General features: G+C 41.6%; 2 pseudogenes; both read right to left on the reverse strand.

Annotated features, from left to right (window-relative positions):
* Positions 1-6,685: 6,685 nt before the first annotated feature.
* Positions 6,686-9,298, reverse strand: LOC105071328 (large ribosomal subunit protein mL45 pseudogene; annotated as a pseudogene).
* Positions 9,299-19,712: 10,414 nt separating this feature from the next.
* LOC123617683 (dual specificity protein phosphatase 18-like) lies at positions 19,713-21,126 on the reverse strand (annotated as a pseudogene).
* Positions 21,127-23,576: the final 2,450 nt, after the last annotated feature.

Genomic DNA, 23,576 nt, shown 5'->3' on the forward strand with positions numbered 1-23,576 from the left:
AGAAGGCTGAAAAGCTGGGTGAAAAGAAATATTATGGATACCTGGACATTAACTCTACTGTTCTTTTCAGGGATCAGAAACGTTATAGGCATTCTTTGAAACTGAAGCATATGATCGCCAGAGTAAGTTTTGTCCTAAACAGTTCAAAATTACTGAGTGCCCACCACATGCTTGATCAATTATTGGTGTAGCAAAAATTGAGGTCTCCAGACTTGACAAGACTCCATCATGAATGGTGTCACCAGCAGTTCTCAAACTTGGTGATTTACAGTCTTGCTGGCCTGAAATAAGTATGTTCTCGATGAGATGCAGTGTCCTGGCTTCTCTGTTGAGGAGCGAGGATTCTGCTTCAACAATCACTTCAGGTCATAACTCACCTCCCCCCAGTCTTCAAATAATAATTCATTCGCAGAAGAACAGAGCTGGGAAGGCACCCTGAAGATCTCTGCTGAGTTTATTAATACTGAAACTACTGCCAATACATACAGGCCATGTTCCTTGGGCCACTGGTAGGGAGATAACTTAACTCTTACCCAGTTCCATGCCAGGTCCACCTCTCTTAGGAGTTCATTTCTAAACTTGCCACAAAAGGGAAAGTGTTTACTATATGATCATTTCCCCTTTCTCACAGGAAAATTATTGACTAATATTTTTATGACGTGTTTGGAAGCTTTCGACACATTCTGGGCTGTAGCAATTTTACACAAAACCTCAGAAGTGCACAAGTGGAGATCTGGCTACATTTTCAGACAGAAAACTTCTATTACCCAGACAATCTTTAGGATTAAATGCCGTATAGTCACCGATTTATATACAGAGATAGAGTCTGCTCTCAGTCATAAAATGAAAGCAGCTGCTTGTCACCCACATAATCCCTCCAGATCAGTGAACTGGAAATCTGAGAAACTTCTGCCCTTCAGACCAAAATATCTGGACATAAACTTTGAGGGGACAGTACCTTAGATTTAGAGCTCTGCTTTGATTTAACCTTAATTCTTTTTATAAAAGAAAATCTATCTTTTTTTCCCCCCAAAAGAACTTCAGTAGCTATCCTGCTAACTAAGAAATCTTACTGACAGTTATAGAACAGCCAATGTGAGAGTAGCTGTGAAGGAACTGACACAATTGAATTGCTATAATCTTTCCTGACAAACAGAATTCTAGAAAGGGTGCCCTTGCCTCTGAGTAGTTACAATTATTCTGCAAGCCTCAGGGGTGGACGAGCTGAGAGGAATTTGCAACTATTGCAAAAGAAACAGACAATAATTGGCTGTCCCCTTATCCTCCCTCTGGCTCACTCTGTAAATTGTTACCACTGGAGCAGAAATGGTATTCTGAAGGCTGAGAGGCTTTATCTCATGGGAATGAGTAAAAATTTTGATAATGTTATGAAAATATCAATCACTGAATTGTCATAAATTCAGTTGAAATAAATAGGATCAGCCTCAACTTACTGTTCTGTTTTCCGAATTGGTGCCTAGCATTTTCATCAGCCAAAAACTCAACAGAGGAGGGGTACTTGGATTTCATCCACACGTATAAATAGATTTTAAAATACAGAACACAGAAAGAATCAGAGTCCTAAAGAAAAAGTCATCAAACCACTGAGGCGTCTGTTTATTAACTAAAAGTGCCACACGCAGCTGGAAACATTATCTGGAAGTCAACACCAGGCTAACAAAAAGATCAGGTTAAAAAGCAAATGATAGGGAGCTAAAGCTTTGGAAGAAAAGTAAAAGTAAGAGTTTTTTTTTTTCCCAAAATGAAATCTGTGTGGAATATATTCAGCACTGATTGCTGATACTAAAAACCCTTGTGAAGACAAGGAGAACGCCTTTACGTGGCAAAGGTACTGCTAAACACCGACAGGAAGCTGAGTAGTGATACAGTAGAGGACTCCTGTCTGAGTCAGTGAGCAGTTACGAGGCCTGCTATCATGCTTGAACAAATTCGAATGGAAGGCCCTAGGCAGTGCAGAAAGGGGGAAAGGAAGGGAAGGAGGGAGAGAAGAGTGGGAGACAGGAGACACGAAGAAAGCAAAGGGGAGGAAGAGAGGTCGAGTGAAGGAGGACGGAAAGAAGGAGAAACAGTATAAGGATGGGAGGAAAAGAACAGCATTATTTCTTTTGGCAAATAGTGTGTAATTTTCTACACAGAAAATTCAGGAGAGTCTTCAGACCAAAAATTCAAGACAAAGAGCAAGTTCAGAATGTTGGCTGAACATAACATCACTAAAAAAAAAAAAAAAGTCAATCACATTCCTGTACACAAATCACAATCCATTAGAAAATGTAATTTTTTAAAGATACTATTAAAAGGACTTTTAAAATAATTTATAAGATACTTGGAAATAAATCTAGCAAAAGATATGCCAGAGTTTTATTGAGAAAAGTACAAAACTCTATGGAAGGACTTAAAATGTAACTATTCATGATGGCAAGACTCAACATCTTAAGGATGTCACGTATTACCAAATTAATCTATAAATTAACTGTAATTCCAGGCAAAGTCTAACAGGCTTTTTAATGCAACTGACAAGGTGCTTCTAAAATTTATATGGAGAAAAGCAGATAATTGTAAGCAAAAAGACAATTTTGACAGAAAAGGACAACGTAGGTGATTCACTGTATCTTATATAAAGACGTTATGCAGGGATAGTAATTAAGAAATTATAGTATTTGCCAAAAATAGACAGTTAGAGCAATGGAACAAAATAGAGAGCCCAGAAACAAATTTTTGCTTAAATGGACCTAAGATTACATAATATAACAGAGACAAAGTCACACATCAAGGCAGGGTGATGGACTATTCAATAAACAATGCTAGAAGAGTTAGTTAATCTGGTAGACACTAACACTGCTCAACAATGTCTGATTTTCCTCTCCTACTAGACAGACTGAGGTCAACACTGCCACACCACCTTGCAACAGGTCAGGCCATGCGATAAGGCTATGGCGACAACCTGTGGCAGAAAGATTATGAACAGGAGTGAGGGCTCCCCACATCCCCCTCCTACAGCACTGACAGGGGACGCTCTGTATTCTGGAAGAAAATGGCACAGCTACCTCTGCTTGGGTCCCTGAGAGACTCAAGGAGCAGAAAACCAACTGGGCTCACCCCACCCTAGAATGGCCACCAGTGTCGGGTACTCATAAGAAAGAAACAATGGCTTTGTTGTGTCAAGCCATTAAGATTTAGAGCTTAGTTTGTTACTACGGCATAACTAGCTTATCCTGAGAATACAATTATCCTGTGTGCCAACTAAAGAATGTGACTCCCATCTGACTCTGCAAGGATTAGGTCATGAGCCACTGAAGGCGCTGAACTTCAACACATCCTGAAAGGAGTTGAGGTGGAGATGAGGAGCAAGGCATTCTGTGCTCTGTTGAAAACTGGCAGAACAAGCCTTCAGATAGTTAGATATTTTCAGGAGAAAATTTTATAAACCCAATTTCTTGCATCTTCTCATACCAAGAAAAGCACAAAATCATTAACAGAGACATCTGCTCTTCGTGACTAGCAGCAACCTTCTACCAAGATGTGTGCTTGATTCCATGTACCCCATTCACCAAAATCATGTATACGCTGACCTCACCACTGCCTCTCCAGCGCAGTTCCTCAGAGCTATCTGAGAGGCTGTTTCCAGCCTAAAGTCCTCGGTTAAGTCCCCAAATAAAACTGAACTCACAGCTCTCACATCGTATGTTTTTTTTCAGTCAACATGTGGAAAAAAGTCAATAAAGCTAGATCCTTACCTCAGGCCACAAGTGGATTTTAATTTAATTTAGACCTAAATATGAAAAGGAAAAACTTGAAAAAATTATAGAAGAAAATATAGAAGGATACCCTCATGACCTTAGGACATAAAGGATTTCTTAAATAAAATAAAACAAAACTCAAACCATAAAAAAAAGAGATAAATTTGAGTATTTAAAAATTTTTTAAACTTCTCTACAACAAAAGACACTATAAACAGAGCAAAAAATCAAACAATTTGGAGAAGATATTTGTAACCATATAACTGAAAACAATTAGTATCTAGGATAAATAGAAATCCATAAAATGATACTATATTACACCCTGAATAAAGAATATAAATAAATATTCATATTCTAGCAAATATAATTTAAAAGTAAATGCATTATATATAAATTATATAGTATATATTATAATAAAAATTAATGTAATACAATAATATTTAACAAAATAAAGTAGATGCAAATGCTGGTGATCAGGAAAACCACCTAAAAGGTCTGACCTGTGGCCTGATAATCTGCTCTGCTCCTTAGCGCTTCTCTGTGCTAGAGATCCATGGACCAACCTTTTTTTTTTTTTTTTTAAGTCTAGTCCTTTTATGTTTCCCTTAGGAATGTTTTCCCCTAATGAGATTATAAACTGTCAAGGATGGGACTGAATCTGCAGCCCCCATGCCTATTCTACCTGCAGGTGTTTTTGGCTTACCTGACATGATGCTTTTTCAAAGATTTAATTTGACTACCTCTGAGTAAAGCTGCGAAGCTCCTCCATTCATAACAAGCCCCACTATTCTCCACAGTCTTATTTTCAACCCATGTCACATATTTCTTACCTTCCTGATCTCTGTATGCATTAGAATTATGACTTCTGCCCATGGGCAGTGATTAGCCTTCATTCTTTTAACTGATAAATCTATAAAGTCACTAATGTGACTATTCGCTGAAGCAATGCAAATAAAACACAGTCTCTGCCTTTGTTGGAGCTCAGAGTCTATTAGAGTGAGACACAAGTAAATAAATTATAACACCAGTGAGTGCAGTTACAGCTCTACACAAGGTAGCTGCCATAGCTAGGAGAGACTGAATAGAGCAAAGGGAGAGCGGGTGGAGGGGTGGGTAGAGGCTGCTTATAAAGGAGCCTTAGAGGGGATGGTATCTGAATTACATTTTGAAAAATAAATGCCCAGGCAGTCAAAAGAGAAGTGAGCATTCCTGGCTGAGGGAACCTCATATCTAAAATCACAGGTGACTCAGGATGGGGAGCAGATCAAGTGTGGGGGGTGATGGGACATGGGATAGCAGCTCAATTATATAAGCACCTCGTACAACTTCAGTTAAAACTGTGGCTCTAATGCTTGTTAAATAGGTAACTTTAGACAATTTACTTAACCTTTATGAGTCTCAGTTTCCTCAAGAGTCAAGCAGAGATAACATTTTCTTCCCGTGTTCTAATGAGGATTTAATGTGATAATGTTTGGTTAAATTCTTAGTGTAGCACCTAGTACAATGAGATGCTATCAGGAAATGTTAGCTTAATGGAACACTTAGGGCAGTTTTCCAGGCCTTTTGGTCACTTTGATGGCCTTTCTATGGAGGTCCACTACAGCATTTCTCCTTAATGTTTACCTGTATTTTCTAATTTTTCAATGATAAACATATATGTCTTTCATAATAGAATTAAATAAGACTTCTTTTTTTTATAATGCATGACTCTTTTGGCAGGCATGGACAAGACTATTTTAAATTTATATAGAAAGGCAAAGAACTTAAGGTTGGTAAAACAATTTTGGAAAATAAGAATAAAGTTGGAAGAATCAGTCTATTTAGACCAGGATGTCAAGACTTCCTCTACAGCTACAGCTATCAAGAGAGTGTGGCACTGGCAGAGGGCTAGACACACAGAGCAACGGAACAGAACAGAAAAGCCAGAAGAGACCTACAGAAAGAGGGGGAGAGAGAGATTGACTGATTAATTTTTTAAACTGGCTCACTTAGTTGTGAGGGGCTAGAAAATTCAAAATCTTGCAGGGCAGGCCAAGCCAGGCTGAAGAACCAGGGAAGAGCTGATTTTGCGATCTTGACTCTGAAGGCAGTCAGTCTAGAGGCAGAATTCCTTCCTCCCTTCGGAATCTCAGTCCTTTCTCTTAAGACTTTCAACTGATTGAATGAAGCCCATTCACATTATGATGGTAATCTGCTATACTCAAAGTCTGGTGTTTAAATGTTAATCACATCTGAAAAACATACCTTCACAGGAACATCAGACTGGTATTTGGTGGGGGAGTGGAGTTCAGTTTTTTTTTGTTTTGTTTCATTTTGTTTTTGAGAGATAAATGATTTCTTTGGGTTTACATTCTCCTATGAAATACAAATGCTGATTCAGTCTGTCAATGTATGAGAGAAGACCCTTTCAATGATACCATCTTTATAAACACTAATTATCTTCCCCAAGTCTGGATTTCCTGGAAGTCACATCACTCACAATGAAGCTTGTCTTTCATTTCTGTCATTTAAAGGCTGGTCTACTTCTAGCCTAAATCAGGAAAAATGTACAGAACCCACCACAATTTGTCCAGCAGGCTGACAGTGTTTTATGTCAAACTCTGATCCCCGCCCTGCAATTAGTAAGAAAATTTTGCTGCTTCACTCCTGACAGTCCCTGCTGCGGGCAGAACTGGTATCAGATGTTCTCTGAAACATACTGTCTTTCATCTAGACTCAGAAGTTAGATATACGAGAAGGAGGAGGAGGAGGAGGAGGAGGACAGCCATCAGCCATGGTTGTGGAGGGTGAGACTGACAGACCTAAGCCGAACAGGAGAGAACAGAGGTAGTTCTTGCTACAGCACAGTGGAGATGGATAACCTCACAGCTCCCAGACTCACAGACTTCTCAGCTTCCAGCCACCTCACCCGTGCTCCACTCCAGGAGTCATTTTTGGCACCAGGCTAGCTGAGGCTTATGGGCTTCTCCTTGTGCTTCTTCCCATGGTTTCAGCTGGGGGCCAGGGATCTTTACTATTTTAAGGATGGGGTGCTTAGGGAGCTGCCATGGGAGGACTGTTGCATAATTCAGCTCCCAAGGGGTTTATTCAGGTGCTTTTCAAACATAACATACTTCAGGACATCAATGGCCACACCTTCCTGTCCATATATTAACCGTCCAAATTGATCATAGACGGTCAGAGTCTGCTAAGTGCGCATGAGGACAATGATGTGGCCATTCATGATGTCCTGGTTCCGCATGTCTGAGAAGCAAATCTGAACCACTAGGGTGGCTCTGAAGAGTCTACAAAGCTCCAGCAAACGGTCTTATGTTTGATGTCCCAGACCACATCCAGGAAACAGTTATCAATTACCAAGCTATGAAGCTGATCATGATCTAAATTGTTTAGAAAAAGGTGAGCATCAATAAAGATAGCCTCAGCTTTCTCAGGGAAGTCCTTTGTTTTCAAATTAGCATCATATTCTTTTACCTTCTGAATGGACAATTGTGAAGCTACATTCTTCTTTAACTGCTCAGTTCTCTGTGTCAGTCCTTTCTTTGAAAGAGATGACATGAGAGCATTACCCTCAGGAGGAACACAGGTGTCAAAGATCCAGCTCTACAGGCCAGATGCACGGGATGCGCCAAATGTTCCAGAGGCATGGCCAGTCCTGCTTTCCCAGCACATTCTATAAACGCCTTTTTCTGATTTGTATTTGGGTTCAAAAATAGGGGGTGTGAAATGTTTTTTAGTTCTCACAGCTGTGTACTGAGTCACCAGGACTGACTGCAGAGACCACTATTCAGAAGCTCTGGATAAGTAAGACAACCTCCCCCGGCGTGGGGGCTGCCACTTCTTTCACACAAAGGCCTCTTGAATGAGGACTAGGAGTGAAGAGCCAGGGGCAGGAGAGAAGGCACATAGAATGGGGCTAGCTGCGTATGGAATCCAACTGAGTACCATGACCTAGCCAAAATGACACACAAAATCAAACATAGCAGCAACTTTTTTCCTAGCAAAAAAAATGGAAACTTAAATGTCCTTTACCAAATCAGTGACTAAGCAAACTTGTACATCTATACCACGGAATACTACTCAGCAATAAAAAAGAGCAAACAACCACTGATGCAGGTAACAACTTAGAGAGAACTCAAAGGCATGCTGAGTGAAATAAGCCAATCTCAAAAGGTGCCGTATGATTCCATTTATAAAACATTATTAAAATTACAAAATTATGCAGATGGAGAATAGATTGGTGGTTACCCGGAGTTAGGAATGAGGATAGGGGATTGGTATGGCTATAAAGGGATTGTAGGAAGGACTGATGGAATAGTTCTATATAGTGACTGTGGTGGTAACTACACAGATCTACAAATGTGATGAAATCGCATAAAACTACACACACACACATGCAAATGCACGTGCAAAATTGGTAAAATCCAAAATAACCTCTGTAGATGGTACCAATGCCATTTGCCTGTTCTAATATTGTGCTATGGTTGCTACTGAGGGACTGAGTGAAGGATACATGAGACCTTTTATATTGTTTTTGCAAATTCCTGTGAATCTAAACTCATTTCGAATTTAAAAGTTTTTAAAAGTACATGGGTTTAAAATTGCTTTGTCTTCCAATTTTTAATTTGCACCTAACCAAATTAATTATTCACCAGTATCTATGACTTACTCATTGTACATCAGCTATATTACACAGACTTTCTATTGGCAATTTTGTGCTCCATTAAAAAAAATCCAAGGGCCTCTGAATGCTTCTCCAAAACCTTTAAAAGATTATGCATGGTCAGCCCTATATGCAGACACCAAAAGAAGCTACTAACCATCAACCTCTATGCCATTGCCTAAGCTCACCTAATGTTAATCCTCTAGTAACTGTTAAAATACAGAAGGACCTTGTCAAAATGGAAAGATGTCGCCCTTGCTGGACTAAGAATGGCCTTTATCAGGGTCATTTGGGAGTCACCAGGTGTTACTGAGTCCCTCTCTCAGTATACAAGTATGTCTACAAAATCCTCGTGTTGCCTCTGGAGGGCGCTGATCCCGTTTTTCGTGCCTCCAAAGTGAAATTCTTTCAGAGCCAGACAGAGCCTAGAAAATCACAAGGGTCCATCATTACCACCACAGGGCGACCTTTGCCAAGTGCAAAACAAAATCATCTGTAGAGTCTCGGCTGCTGTGTTAGTGCCTCATTCAGCACCACAGACTTCGGTGCACGGTGGAGCAGGGCCACATTCACAGCCTAGCTGTCCCTGCAGCCCGGTGTTTCCAGGCCCTGACGCCACCTGTGCCTGCTCATCTGCAGTGACCCCGCTTAGGTGGCTCCCCTTCGGGTTTCCGAGGCCCTCGTGAGGGTGAACTGACCCAGGGTTCCCTGGATGCTTCTCTTCTTTCACCCCTGATTTCCTATGCACGCAGGGAGCAGGGCAGGGAGTTTTCTTTGGCTGACTCGGTGTTTGGCAGCCACTTAGGAGTGAAATTGCTCTGTGCTGGGCAACTGAGATGAAAACCAGCAGGTGCAGCCAGAGAACAGGCCTGGAAGACATAGATTCCAGATCTATTCCTTGCACACAATGCAACTGCAGTAATGACTACTAATACGGTGGGAGGTGGGGAGGGGCATAGTTTTTCCATTAGTAAAATTTTGATGACAAGGGGGCCGGGTGCCCGATGCAGAAAGCAGAGGGATGGCGATAAAAGGAACCACCTAAAATTAAACTGTGAGTAAGCACTAGGATCAAATTACGAGATAAGTTTCAAACAGTGATCAAAGTTTGCAAAAGTCCTAGGTGCATTTTCTGAAAATGTAAATTGATATGTATTTACGTATCTTATATGTGTCTATATGATTCCCCAATTAGATCATAAGTTCCTCAAAAGTCAGACCCCGAGAATGGCTGGTCTCTTTTGCTGCATGTACTAGAATTCAATAAATTACAGAAGGCTACTCACATTTGCCCAGTACCTAGTCTGTGTTCTTTTAAAGATGCAAATTCATTCCATTTAATCCTCACAGCAATGCCATTAGCACATATTATTGCCTGCATTTTGCAGATGTGGAAAAGCACTCAAAGTTTTAGTGACACGCTCAACGATTTATAGGTAGTTAAGTGGGAGGACTGACATTCAAATACAGGTCTGTGTGTCTAACCCTAAGACCATGTTCTCTCAACAGCACCAGTCTCCCAAATATTTATTCATTTACTTCAGCTCAAATGTATGCAAAATATGTATGTGTATATGTACATTTTAAATGCTTAAGGTAACCCAAAATAAATCTTTACTAACTAGCTCACATTGAAAGAAGGCTAGGTTCGTGATTATAGTTCTAATGACACAAAAACTTCCATAAGTGCTTCCTGAATCGAGCAATAATAAGTCATGCTCTATATCATTTGTGTTAATTGAAAATGGGAAGTATGGGTACAGTAACTCTTTATGAAGAAGGTAACTTGTCTAAAATGCTTCCCAATATTAAAAAAAAAAAAATGATATTAGCTGGAGGGAGAGAAGGGAGATGGAGAAACCAAAAGGAGGAAAAAAAAGGTTGCTTTTGTGCTGGCTTCAGAAAGGAACTCCAGTGAAATTTCAGAGCACTGTGGGGTTATTTCAAATTCTGAATTACAGCAGCTTGCTAGGCAGTTAGATAGAGATGAGCACTGGGCAGGGAGAGAGGAAGGGGAAAGGAGCAACCCAGAAAATAATGGTATGCCTGCACTCAGGACAAGGGGCTCCAAAAACTTTCTCTAAATGAGGGCCAACAAAGAAGACAGCTAGGATCCAATGCTGCATCCATGCAATAGAAAGAAGGAGCCGGCTTAACCTGGTCCAATGCTCATTATAATGTAATTAATATTACATTTTGAGCCCCCTCCCGTGGGTTTCTCTGTGTGCTTCATGGGTAAGAACCGCCCAAAAGGGGATGGGCGCACCTGAGCACAAGGGACCTGAGCTGTCAGTCAGCCTGAGCACTCAACCTGAGCCGTGAATCAATCAATCAATCACGAAAAACACCCCTAAGCCAGGATATAGAAACAGGAGAAATAAAGGAATGGCGCCATTTTTCCTCTCTTGGACTGGCCCGCTCCCAACAATTGGGAGCGTACTCTATTTTACTACCTTTTTGCTTTACTAATAAAATCATCTTTATATCACACTTTCTGTCCCTCATTAAAAATTATTTTTTTTTTCGAGTGACTAAGAACCGAGGTAATTCTTATTTCCCTCCTCCTGGTAACACTTTCAGTTACAAAAATTTTTGGTGACGTCTTCACTAGTGCAGGTAGTATTGTTGCCGATAGATGGAACCGGTGTTCCAGGTTCTTGTCCTGTCCCAGAAAGAATTCAGAGACAAGACGTAGTGGTTAAAAAAGGTAAAGTGAGGATTTATTAAAGGATGGACAGTACACTCTCAGGGGAGAGCCGGCAGGCTGAGGTGAGCGGCTGCCCTGAGTTTCTTTGGCAAGTTAGCCACATAGGGAGTAAAAATGAATGGGCAGAATATTCATTGGCGAGGGAAGCGTTTGGGGTTGTATTCCCTGATTATCATCCCAACTCCACCTTCCCAAAGTGAGGAGGGATTTTTGTCCTTATTTAGTCTGGATCGGAAGTGTCATGGCATCGGTGCATGATGGGTACTTCTGATCAGCAAGGCTAATTTTATTGAAATGAGGGCATAATGAGCAAAAGGTTACATTCGGACACTAGAAATTCCTGCCTTTTCTCACCTTTCTTTGTTCTTCTCAAGGCCACTTGTCACCCCAAAAGGCATGATCTCTTATCAGCCCAAAGTTTCCTGCTTTTCCTTCTCTGCCCAGGGACCCCTGGTGCTTACATGATGTGTGGTTTCCTGCATTTGGCCTGTGCCCCTCCTTTCTGCCCAATTCCTGCCATTTGGTCGGTGTCCCCCTTTCTCTGCTCATATCTAGCTACCTGTCTGCTCTACCAGTATTAGGAACTTGTGTGTTGGAGGACAACACAAATTGCTTGACAGAAGTGACAAGCTCTGCCTCATGCAAAATCTTACTTCCACCTGCCAAGTAATTCCAGAGGCTTTTTTTTTTAATAAAGGGTATTATAAAACAAAAAAAAATATCTGATACAGTCTCTCAAATACAGCACAGGATTAGAGCTGAAGTCTGATGTAAAATATAGCGTGAACTGCATTCGCTGCTGAAAACGTAGAACTTTACCTGAGCCTCACGTTCCCGGAAAACAGGGATAGTCAATACATCCTTTCGTATTTCAGAAAACAGTTTATTGCAAAGAAGCATCCTTTCACATATGACTTGTATAAAACCCATGGATGACTCCACTGTGTGTCTCTGCCAAGGCCAGGCACAGGCTCTCGAAATTCCCTTTCTTTACCTAATAAATGATTGCTTGAACTGTTTATCCCCACTGAACAGTCCGGACAAAATGCTCACTAACTTGACCTGACCAACTTTCATCCGGCTTCTCTCTTTCCCCCAGAATCCTGAACTTTGGCCCACAGTTGCACGTAAGCAAGCATTAGGAGCTTAAGGAAGCACTGGAATACAGAACAAAACCCCTTAACAGCCTTTCCTGAGAATCAGCTGACCACAAAAACAGACATTTTCTGCTCAACAGACCAACCAATCCCCGGTTCACCCCACTCTCCACACCCAGACCTTCCTAGCTTTGTTTATTTCTCCCTTTAAAATGAAATCCCTTTCTGCCTGGCCTTTGAGACCCTTATAGATATAATGGTCAGAGCCTTCTGTTGCAATAGTTCCTTCCCTCCTACTGTAATAGCCCCCCTCTCCCAACTCCCATAGTCTTTTCAACTAAAGTCCCTCCTTACTTGAGTCTGGGTTTGTTTTTTTATTTGACATTGCCTGAAGATATAGTTTCTAATATTTTTGGAATTATCTTCTCCTCTGTCATGTTTGCTTTTATTTATGATTTCACTTTTATGGATTTTAAGTATTCACAGCTGATACAGAAGCCCCACAGGCAGAGGGATCAAACTCTCCAAGGGTATTAACAAGCTCCCCACATACCTCTTAGGTTAAAATGGAAATGAATAGATAGGTAGGAGGGCTGCTTCCATATGCAAACTCCTCCAGATAATCAATTCTATTCCAATATCTTGCTGGCTGCAGAATTACAGCTTCTGGGGCCATTTAATTCACTTCCAGCTAATGCCTAAGGTGCCAATGGATAACAAAGGAAAAACAAAAAGTAGAGATCAAACTAAAATATTTCATTAGACCACAGCAAGTTAAAAGCCTGGCCAACTCTAAGTTTCACAGAGCATCTCTGTCATCTCATCCCTGAACTGGCCCAAATAAAAGGTTTGCTAGTGTTTACAAACTATCAACTTTGCACCTTGAAAATACTTATGTTATCATAGGAAGTTCAATGATATTATTTTAAACAAAAGTTAGGTTATACAGACTAGTAAAGGATGTTTTTGACTAGTGTATTTAGTAATAGATAAAACCATAAGTTAAAAATTATAAATCACATTTAATTATACATATTTAATGAATTTTTCACTGAAATCATAGCTAAATTTAAATAATCGGATTACGTAGTATCCGTAGTCATAGGGTGCTTTTGCTGGTTTTGAGACAGGAAGAAAGGGGACAGGGCACGGCCATTCAAGGAATGACACAGCAATTAACACCAAGATTGAGGAAGACTCAACCTCCAGTGGGCCTTGAGGCTCAAGATGGTGGAAGATTTCACTTCTGGTAGACTTTGAGCTTCATTATACGCTCATTGTAATATATTAGCGTGGTAAATGGCACTCCCATAGGCACAATGACAGTTTGGAGGCTGACCATAAAAGGTCAAAAAGTGGATGGTGGTACAGTTCCTGGGAAACCCAGCCCCTTCCTCAAAGTAGCTGGAATAATCCTCCCGCTTGTTAGCATATAAAGTTACCCAGCCTATAAAAACTAACACCCACCACACCTCATGGCTGCTCTCCCTTCTGAGTGAGACAGACTGCACTCTGTCTGCAGAGTGTGTAACTACTCTGAGCACCCAACCCCCACACCTAGTGGCCTTTCTCCTGCCTTCTGAAACAGCCTGCACTCTGTCTATGGAATAAGTATCTCTTTGAATAAATCTACTTTTACTCAACTGTGGCTCACTCTTAAACTCCTTCCTGTGAGAAGCCAAGGACCCACACTTGGCGGAGTACATCCCAGGGACTCAACAGAAGTTGCCTTGAAGTCTCTGTTCTTTGTTGGAGATTTGCAGATTCGTGGGGGTTTTGGGGGGGGGGTTGGTTTGTTTTTGTTTTCTCGTCATTCTATTGTGATATCAAGAAACTAAGAAGCCTAATGAAAAAATAAAATGCTTATGTTGGGACACAGACATCCTCTCGCCCCACATTCTTTTTCCTGTATCAGTTTCCTGCTCAGAAGTTTCTGGTACACATTGTCATGGTTACAAGGATCAGCAGTATAATGAGAAATGTTTAAAAACTGGCTCTGGAGGAGAGGGGATGTGTAGCACTTGCCGATTTCCATGGTGTAAATACTCCCACCATGGTCAATTTCAAGCTTGCAATGTGACTGCACTTGGAGTTGAGAAAGAGATGCTCAGCAATCAACCACACTGATACAATAGATGTAGATAACCTCAAGAGCACAGAATAATAAAATGAGGTAAAATAATTAGGAAGTGATGAGTTTTGAGTACATATAATTTTTGGTTTTAATATAACTTAATTGTCAGTTTACATAATTTACATTTTATTAATGGCTGTGTGAAACAACAGGCAAAATTCCTGGAAATTTAACAGTCAGCTTCTGTATGCTGGCACAAGCTGATACCAGTGCCTGCAACCCCTAGAGGCCTAGGTAACATTATTTAAGACAGGAATGATTCAGCTCACAGAAGCTTAAGCTTTTACTGACCAAAAGGCATATATCACCTGTGGTAGTTTGAATGGTGGCTCCCAAAAGATATGTCCAACTGGAACCTGTGAACATGGGCTTATTTGGAAAAAGAGTCTTTGCTGATGGAATTAAGAACCTCAAGATCAGATCATCCTGGATTATCTGGGTGGGCCCTAAATCCAACAGCCCTATGTCCTGATGAAAAAAGACGCAGACAGAAGAGAACACATTGACACAGGGAGAAAGGCCACATAAAGAAGGAAGCAGGGTGGGTAGGGTATAGCTCAAGTGGCAGAGCACATGCTTAGCATGCACAAGGTCCTGGTTCAACACCCAGTACCTCCTCTAAAAATAAATAAATGAATGAACCTCCCCCTTCAAAACAAAACAAAACAAAAAATTTAAAAGAAAGAAAAGAAGGAAGCAGAATTTATGGTCAGTTAATACACAACAAAGGAGGCAAGAATATACAATGGAGAAAAGACAGTCTCTTCAACTAGTGGTGCTAGGAAAACTGGACAGCTACCTGTAAAAGACTGAAATTAAAACATTCTCTAATACCATATACAAAAATAAACTCCAAATGGATTAAAGACCTGAATGTAAGACCAGATACTATAAAACTCCTAGAGGAAAACATAGGCAGAACACTCTTGGACATAACACAGCAATATTTTTTTTTGTAACCAGCTCCTAGAGTAATGGAAATAAAAGCAAAAAAAAAAAAAAAAAAAAAAAAGGGGGGATGTAATTAAATTTAAAAGCTTTTGCACAGCTAAGGATACCATCAACAAAACAAAAAGACAACCTACAAAATGGGAAAAAATATTCGCAAATGATGTGACCAATAAAGGACTAATTTCCAAAATATACAAACAACTTATACAGCTTAATATCAAAAAAAAAAGCAACTCAATCAAAAAACGGGCAGAAGAACTAAATAGACATTTCTCCAAAGAAGACATACAGATGGTCAATAAGCACATGAAAAGATGCTCAACATTTCTCATTGTCAGAGAAATGCAAATGAAAACTACAATGAGATATCACCTCACACCAAACAGAATGGACATTATTAAAAAGTCCACAAACAATAAATGGTGGAGAGGCTGTGGAGAAAAGGGAACCCTCCTACACTGTCGGTGGGAATGTAGGTTGGTGCAGCCACTATGGAAAAACAGTATGGAGATTCCTCAAAAGACTAAAATAGACTTATCATATGATTCAGCAATCCCACTCCTGGGCATATATCCAGAGGAAAATATAATTCAAAAAATTACATGCACCCCAATGTTCACAGCAGCACTATTTAAAATAGCCAAGATACGGAAACAACACAAATGTCCATCGACAGATGATTGGATAAAGAAAATGTGGTATAGGTATACAATGGAATACTACTCAAGCATTAAAAAGAATAAAATAATCCATTTGCAGCAACATGGATGGATCTGGAGACCATCATTCTAAGTGAAGTAAGCCAGAAATAGAAAGAAAAATACCATATGATACCACTTATATGTGGAATCGTTAAAAAAAAAAAAAAAAAAAAAAAAAAAAGGAGGGCGGACACAAATGAACTTATCTGCAACACAGAAACAGACTCACAGACAGAGAAAACAAACTTATGGTTACCGGTGGGTAAAGAGAGTGGGAAGGGGTAAATTGGGAATTCAAAATTTGCACCTCTTGGGGAGTGATGGAAATGTTAGCTATCTTGATTGTGGTGTTGGTTTCACTGGTATATACATTTATCAAAACTCATCAAATTGTTCATCTCAAATATGTGTAGTTTACTGTACAGGAATCATACCATAATAAAAGTGTTTAAAAAAAAAAAGAAGAAGAAGAAGGAAGCAGAGACTCAGGCAACCCATCTACAAGCCAAGGAAAGCCAAGCATTGCCAGCAGCCACCAGAAGCTAGGAAAGCACCCTGGAACAATTCTCTCTCTGATCCTCCAGAAGGAACCAACCCTGCCGACATCTTGATTCTGGACGGCTGGCCTCCAGAACTGTGAGAAAATTAACTTCTGTTGCTTTAAGCCACCAAGTTTGTGGTAATTTATTATGACAGCCTCAGGAAATGAATATGCTACTCCATGACAGTTAGCCCTGGTCAAACTAAACTCAAAGAAAGAGGCTTTCCAGATTTTAAAAGCTTTAAACTAATACCTTGGAAAAATTTGCAGCCCTGTAATCACGTAGGATCACAGTGGAGAAAACAGGTAAAATTTAAAGAGAAAGACAGCTTACTGCTGGTATTCCTTTTTGTCGTAAAAAGTCATCTCATATCTTAGTACTCCTTATAGGTCAGGCATGACTAGACTGCCTGGTGACCTAGACCCAATCTCAAAACTACTGATAGCCAGAGCTTATTTACCAGGTGGGGAAAACAGATGTTCTTAAATTTCTCAGCTGTAGCCTTCTTTTTATGTCCAGAGGATCAGCTCCTGTTTTAATTGTATTTAATTCCTGTTTCCTAACTCTATTAATTGGGAAAGAAAAGAGTAAAGAAAGAAACTGTGATAGGTGAACATCCAAGAGACCTTGTAAAGGATAGCAGGCTTGAAATTTTCCCATTGATTGTCATTATTAATCTGACTACATAATTGGTAGGGCCCAGTGCAAAATCTCAAGACAGTTACAGCAGAGCATTAAACCAAGCAGGAGCCCTTCTAAGCACAGGTCTTGTGCAACTGCATGAGTCACGTGCCCATGAGTCCAGCCCTATCAATGGGATATCAAGCCAAGCTACTACAGACTAGAAATTTTGATTCTTGAATCTAATATACTACTCTCAACTTTTTTCCTAGTTCTTATTTCCATTTAGAAATGACTTGCCATGTTATTTGTTGCAAATAAATATTGATATGCATTGAATTTTTTTTTAGAAGCTTTATTCACAACCACCAAAAAATGGAAACAACCCCAAGCTTTCATCTGGTGAATGTAAAACAAACTGGTATATCCATACAATGGAACACCGCCAAAAAGCAACAACATGGATGAATCTCCACGATGTTATGCCCAGTGCAAAAACTCAGCCTCCAAAGGTCACATCATGCATGATGACTTGACACCCTGGAAAAGGCAAATCCATAGGGATGGAGAACAGATCACTGTTTGCCAGAGGCTGGGGTGGGGCGAGGGCTTGACTCCAAAGCAGAAGCACTGGGGAATATTTAGGAGGAAGGGCCCTGCTTTGTGTTCCTATTGCGGGGATGGTTACATAACACCATACATGTGTCAAACCCTTAGGACTGTACAACCAAAAAAAAAGTTAATTTTATGGTATGCTAACTTAGGAATTTTTTTGAATGAGAAAAAAATTGGCCATATATATCCAAATACATTTTTCTTATAAAGTACTTTAAAAGAAATTTTCCATCTGAGTTTCTGCCAGAAAAGCTGCTTTGAGGGGCTCTGCCACATCAGCCCTGGTATTCTGTGGGACTGTTTTTCCATCTGTGAAACAAGATCTGTCCAGAGCAGTGATTTGGCATTCATTTTCCTCCCCAGTTTCATCCCTGGGCACTCCTTTTGTGAAAGTGAGGCAAGGGCACATTTGGAGACGAAGAATGTTCAGCATCCACCAGGCTCCAGACCCACAGCTCTACGTCAACTGGAGCAGTCGTGCTTTTGTTTATTTCGTGTATCGGTTGTCTGCAGAACTTTCATTTAGAATAGCTGTTCCCAAGCCACATCCTTAGGTATCTGGGGAGTTTGAACAATCCCAGATTCCAGGCCCTAGTGGTGGAGTCAACTCGACTGTCCGTTGGGCAAGTGCCCCCGTGGATCTCAGTGGTTAGCCAGAATGAGGCACTGGTTCTAATGGTCAGTGATGCCAAACTAGATGTTTCAGGGGGAGCATGAAGTGTGGGTTCTTGCTTCAGAACCTTTGGATACATAATTGGATTCTGAAAAGGCTGCTAAGTCTAGGCCTCCCCTGACACAGGGTCTGAAAGGACCTTAAACTTCTCCCTCCCCCCACAGGACAATTTTAGAGAAGAGCACTTTGTAACAATAAAGAGCTGTGCACAGATAGGGGAAATGCTGTTATGAGGTTGAAAGTGGTGACCAAAGACAGCAGGACTGGGGAGTATCATTAATAACAAGAGCTGCCCTTTACTCCAAGCAGGTGCCCTGTGCCAGTCCCACTGTTAGCAATCCTTTTACCCTCACAACAACCCTGGGAGAGAAGAGCTGTCATTGCAGAGAGGGGTAAGGAAACTGAACCCCCAAGAAGCCCCAGGTCACAGGATGACAGAGCTGGGTCCCAGCCCACACCCCCAACCGTCCGGGCCAAGAGGAAACCATGAGGTCTGACATCAGGCCTGCTCTCTCAGCACAGGCCCCAGAGAAAGGGACTGATGCTACTTTCCATCTAAAGGCTGGTGGGAAGTCACTAAAGGCACCTTGAGACCTTGCCATCTGGAATAGCTCTCAAAAATTACTTTCAAGTTTTATATAATGAAATGCTTTCCTCAAAACCTATCTTATGCTTAAGCCTAACCTATAAACCCAGAGTTGGGCTGCCGTGGTTGAAGGTGAGGGGCAAGGGTGGCCAAAGGTTCCCAAGGCTCCTAGAGCAACACTTGATGGCCACTTACCTAGTAAATTGGCACTTCCTGTGAGAGGTACAAGAGCCATGATGCCTAAGGCCCTGGTTTTGGGTTCCAAAGAATGAAGTGGGACACAGGCTGCCTTGCTCCTGTGAAGTCCATCCCAGGAAGGGCTGCAGGATTCCAGGCCTGCCACATGCAACGAGCATGGGGGCAGGTGCATCTGAATGGGTAGCCCCTGCTTCCCCCACTCTGGCCTGGCCCCAGCGGTCGTGCCCTGGCACTCACAAGATAGGAAACTTATTTTCACCATCTTACTTTTAGTAAGAGTTTTACTCCTCAGAGATACGGATTATAAGGTTAAAAACTGCAGTCGCCTTACCTTTTTTCTTGGCTTTCTAAGAGCCATCATCTGATTTTCTCTATCAACTAAAGTAGAATGTTCAAGCTCAGATCTTGGTGTGGAATCAACGGCAGATCCGCACCTCTGACCCCTGGGGCAGGGGCTGGCCAGGACGGCTCACTGTTTGGCTGCCATCAAACGGACTTCCTTTTCATAGACGTCGGTGATCACCCCCATGGGGAGTGGACTGTGTGCTCAGTGTTATTGCCAAACAGCTGGAACTCGTAGTGGACAAGCCGTTCCCAAAAACCGATGTTGGGCGGGATGACGACGGCCGGCGCGGCTTGGTCCAGGCGTGGTCCAAGCAGCGCGGTGGCCGGTGCTTCCGGGGGCAGCAGAGCCGAGGGCGGCAGAGCGTTGGAGCAGAGACACGACTCAGCGCAGCAGGGGACGGCCCTGCTTCGTCTCCCTACCGTGGGGGCGTTCAGCAGCGGGGCCCAGGAAGTTGCGGGGCACGAGATGGACGCATCTGCCCCAAGCACCTGCACCTACTGCATGTCCTCCTATGAAGTGTTCTCTGTCTCCACCGAGACGTTGATGTCACGGTGATCTGGAAGCGGGACAGCATGAGCTTGTTGCTGGCGGCCACACCGTGGCTGATGTACAGGCTGCTGGTGATCTGTGAGAGGGTGTTGGCCGAGGGCTGCCGGAACCGAACCAGCAGGGCACACGGGAGTGCGATAACCAAGGCCGCGGAGGGGCAGTGGCCAGCAAAGAGGGAGCACTGCACATTTCTCCTAGGCTGAATCCACCGAAAACTCTCAACCGTCGGCGGGTGGGCTCGTTCAGGAAGCAGCCGCACCAAGAAATGTTGGGAAAGGGTTTAGAGCAGAGGAAACCAGTCACTTCTTCGGAGCCACAATTCCCGCAGGGGCTCTGGTTTCCGGGCAGGCATGAATGGGCCCTGGCGGGTCCTCAGAGAGATCCAGGCCCCGGCTCCCGGTTACCCGCCTGCAATCGCGAAGGGCCCCCTGGCGACCCTACTGGAGAAGTGCGAATTAAATCTTGCAGAGCCTTATAAATAAAAATCAGGTAATTCCTCCCAATTTCTTAAGGAGTTTCGAATGCAGCTCACTATCTCTTCTTAAGCACAAACGGAAGGAAACCCATGTAGTCTACCATATTGGATATTAAATTCAGAACAAAAGCTATTGAGAATTGGAGCACTTAGCACTGGAATGGAGCTTAAAGACAAGGCCCTCCCTGCAAAACTTCAGGATGGCATAGATAACCAGTTACCTGGGACCTTTTCAGTGAGGCCATCTAAACAGCTCTATGAGAGTTGGGCCCAAAAGCCAAATGAAGGACTCCCAAAAAACAACCCAGAAGTCAGAGAAAATGATGTCCTCAGCCACCTAGAATGTTTTACTGATTTTCCAAGAGATACCTGTGTCTTCGTAAAAGCAAATACTTAACACTGGGTAAATTTTCTCAAGTGCTGGGAGGGCTTCCCACTGGCTATGGCTGTTACTGATGTTGTTTAGGATTCGTGACTCACCAGGCAGCAGCTTACAGGCTTTTGAGGGACCATGACCCTGCCAACACCATGATTTTGGACTTCTGGCCCCCAGAACTGTGAGAGAATAAATTTCTGTAGTTTTAAGCCACCCAATTTGTGACATTTTGTTGCAGCAGCCCTAGGAAGCCCATACACTTCTCTAGTCTTTTACTCACGAAAGCAGACCTTAATGCAAGCAAGTGAGAGGGACGATCTTACAGGAACAGCCTTGAATTCACACTTTTAATATACATCTCAAATCTCACTATTTTAAATGTCATCTGTAACAAGCAACCCATGACACACTTTATAACCAATCACAATACACCCAAGCAACCAACTCACTGCCTGAACTAGGAACTGCCAATCTCACCCAACACTTTCATTACACTGAGCAAATGGCGCTCCCAAGAGGCCAAATGGCTCACCAACTTAACTACGTGTTCCTCCTCATATCTAGCCCACCATGTTCTAGCAAGTTCTTTGAACACAGGTAGAAAAAGACAGCCTGAGGAATGTAGAGGACACCTCATCACTGCTCATGTCAGTCCCCAAATTTTGCCCTCTGACTCCAGCTTAAATCACTTTGTGCAGGGTGGCTGAATGCTGAAACTTCCATAAGCAATTCTGCTCATAACTCTAACTTTGAAGGTAGATAAAGCGGTGCATTCAGGCTGCTGTACAAACTGAGAAACTGCTCGGTGTTCTGGGATTAGGATGTGACACAATACCAGTGTCGGGGCACATAGATCTTGGGCAAGAGAAAAAGAGCATCAGTGCTTTGCTATTGCTGTTAAGAGACTCAGATTTATTATTAAACCTTCCTTGGGTAGAAAGAGCAATGGTGAATTTATCAAGAAGGCTGCAGCATAATTTTAAAGAGAGTGATTTCTCTGCACCTCAAGTAAAAGTCTAATGCAGGCCTTAAGTGTAGTCAAGATAAAATGTCAGAAGTCTGTACATAAGGAATTTATGTCTGCAATTAACTAATATCTTTAGCCTGAAAAGGCTGTCCTCTCAGTTAGGATGCCCTTCCAACAAGATGAATTTTGCTGACCCAGATTTCTCACTGTTATAGTCCTATTTGCTTCCTGCCTAAGTGCTAATTAAGTTTTCATCCATGTTTCAGAAAATAATATATCTCCTATTTTTTTTAAATTGAAGTATAGTTGAATTACAATGTTGTGTTAGTTTCTGGTGGACAACACAGTGTTTCATTATACATGTATATATATAATGTGTATATATATATATATATTCTTTTTCATTATAGGTTATTATAAGCTATTGAATATAGTTCCCTGTGCTACATATGTCACTCCTATTTTTGAGACATAACCAACAAAGTTATAAGAAACTAATTGCTATGCCAGTAAACATACTCTTCTTAGAAAGAAACTGGAGAATCACATAAGTCATCTAAACCTTCCAAGGAGGCCCAAATACACACCAAATACAAGCCCAAATTGTGCTGGAGTTTGGGTTTAAAAGCCTGAGTTAAAGCAGGATAACCTCCCTAAGGCACTAGAAGAAGGAAGAGCCATGGGCTGGGAAATGCCAAGGGTCCAGGAAAACCAACCCATGTGCTTTCTAGCCAAAGAGAAAGCCAAGGATAAAACTGGAAGAAAGCAACTGGGATCCTCAACAATGGCTTTTAATGAAACTGGAAGGGCCTACAATGTCAGTGAGTCAAAGTAGATTAAAGACATGATGAGGTATTTTTCTAAATCTAGAACAGCTGACTTTATTTATAAATTAAACAAGAAGGGTGACTTGTTGTGTAAAAAAAAAAAAAAGAAAAAAGTTATTCTCAATACCACTTATCTCCTTAGCCAGTCACAGTTCCTGTTACCTCTTATAGTCTGTAAACATTCCTGTCCTAATCTCAACCCTGAAGCAGTCCAAAGTACACGTTAGCCATTGTAGGATTACTATGATTGATTGCTTGGATCAATAGTAGACACTGGATCCAAGACTGGGCAATTCACTCTCTAGCCAGCACCCGATCAAAATACTTCAAGAATTTAAACTAAGTGGAGAGGGTGTATCTCAATGGTAGATGCGTGTTTACCATGCACGAGATCCTGGGTTCAGTCCCCAGTACCTCCTTTAAAATAAATAAGTAAATTAAATAAACCTAATTACATGCTCCCCCACTCCAAAGAATTTAAACTAACAAGCATCCCAGCTGTACTCAGTGGGTAGAATGCAGCTGAACTAAAGGGACGTGTGACTCTGACCTAGATCACCATTTTGGTGAAGACAGATGTGCAAATAGATGACACTAGTCTGAAGGGAAAAAGATTAGGTCAACATAAAGAAAGAGGCAGACACTTGAAAGCCTGTGGTCCAACAAAGAGTGAGAGGGAGAGACAGGAAGAGAAGCTGACTTGGTAACTGATGGCACAGAAGTCCTAAATCACAGTTTGTATGAAATATCTATAGGTACCTTGTCTCAGTGAGCTTTCTGTATCCTTTTGTTA

Source organism: Camelus bactrianus, chromosome 11 (assembly GCF_048773025.1).
Source record: "Camelus bactrianus isolate YW-2024 breed Bactrian camel chromosome 11, ASM4877302v1, whole genome shotgun sequence".
NCBI lineage: Eukaryota > Metazoa > Chordata > Mammalia > Artiodactyla > Camelidae > Camelus > Camelus bactrianus.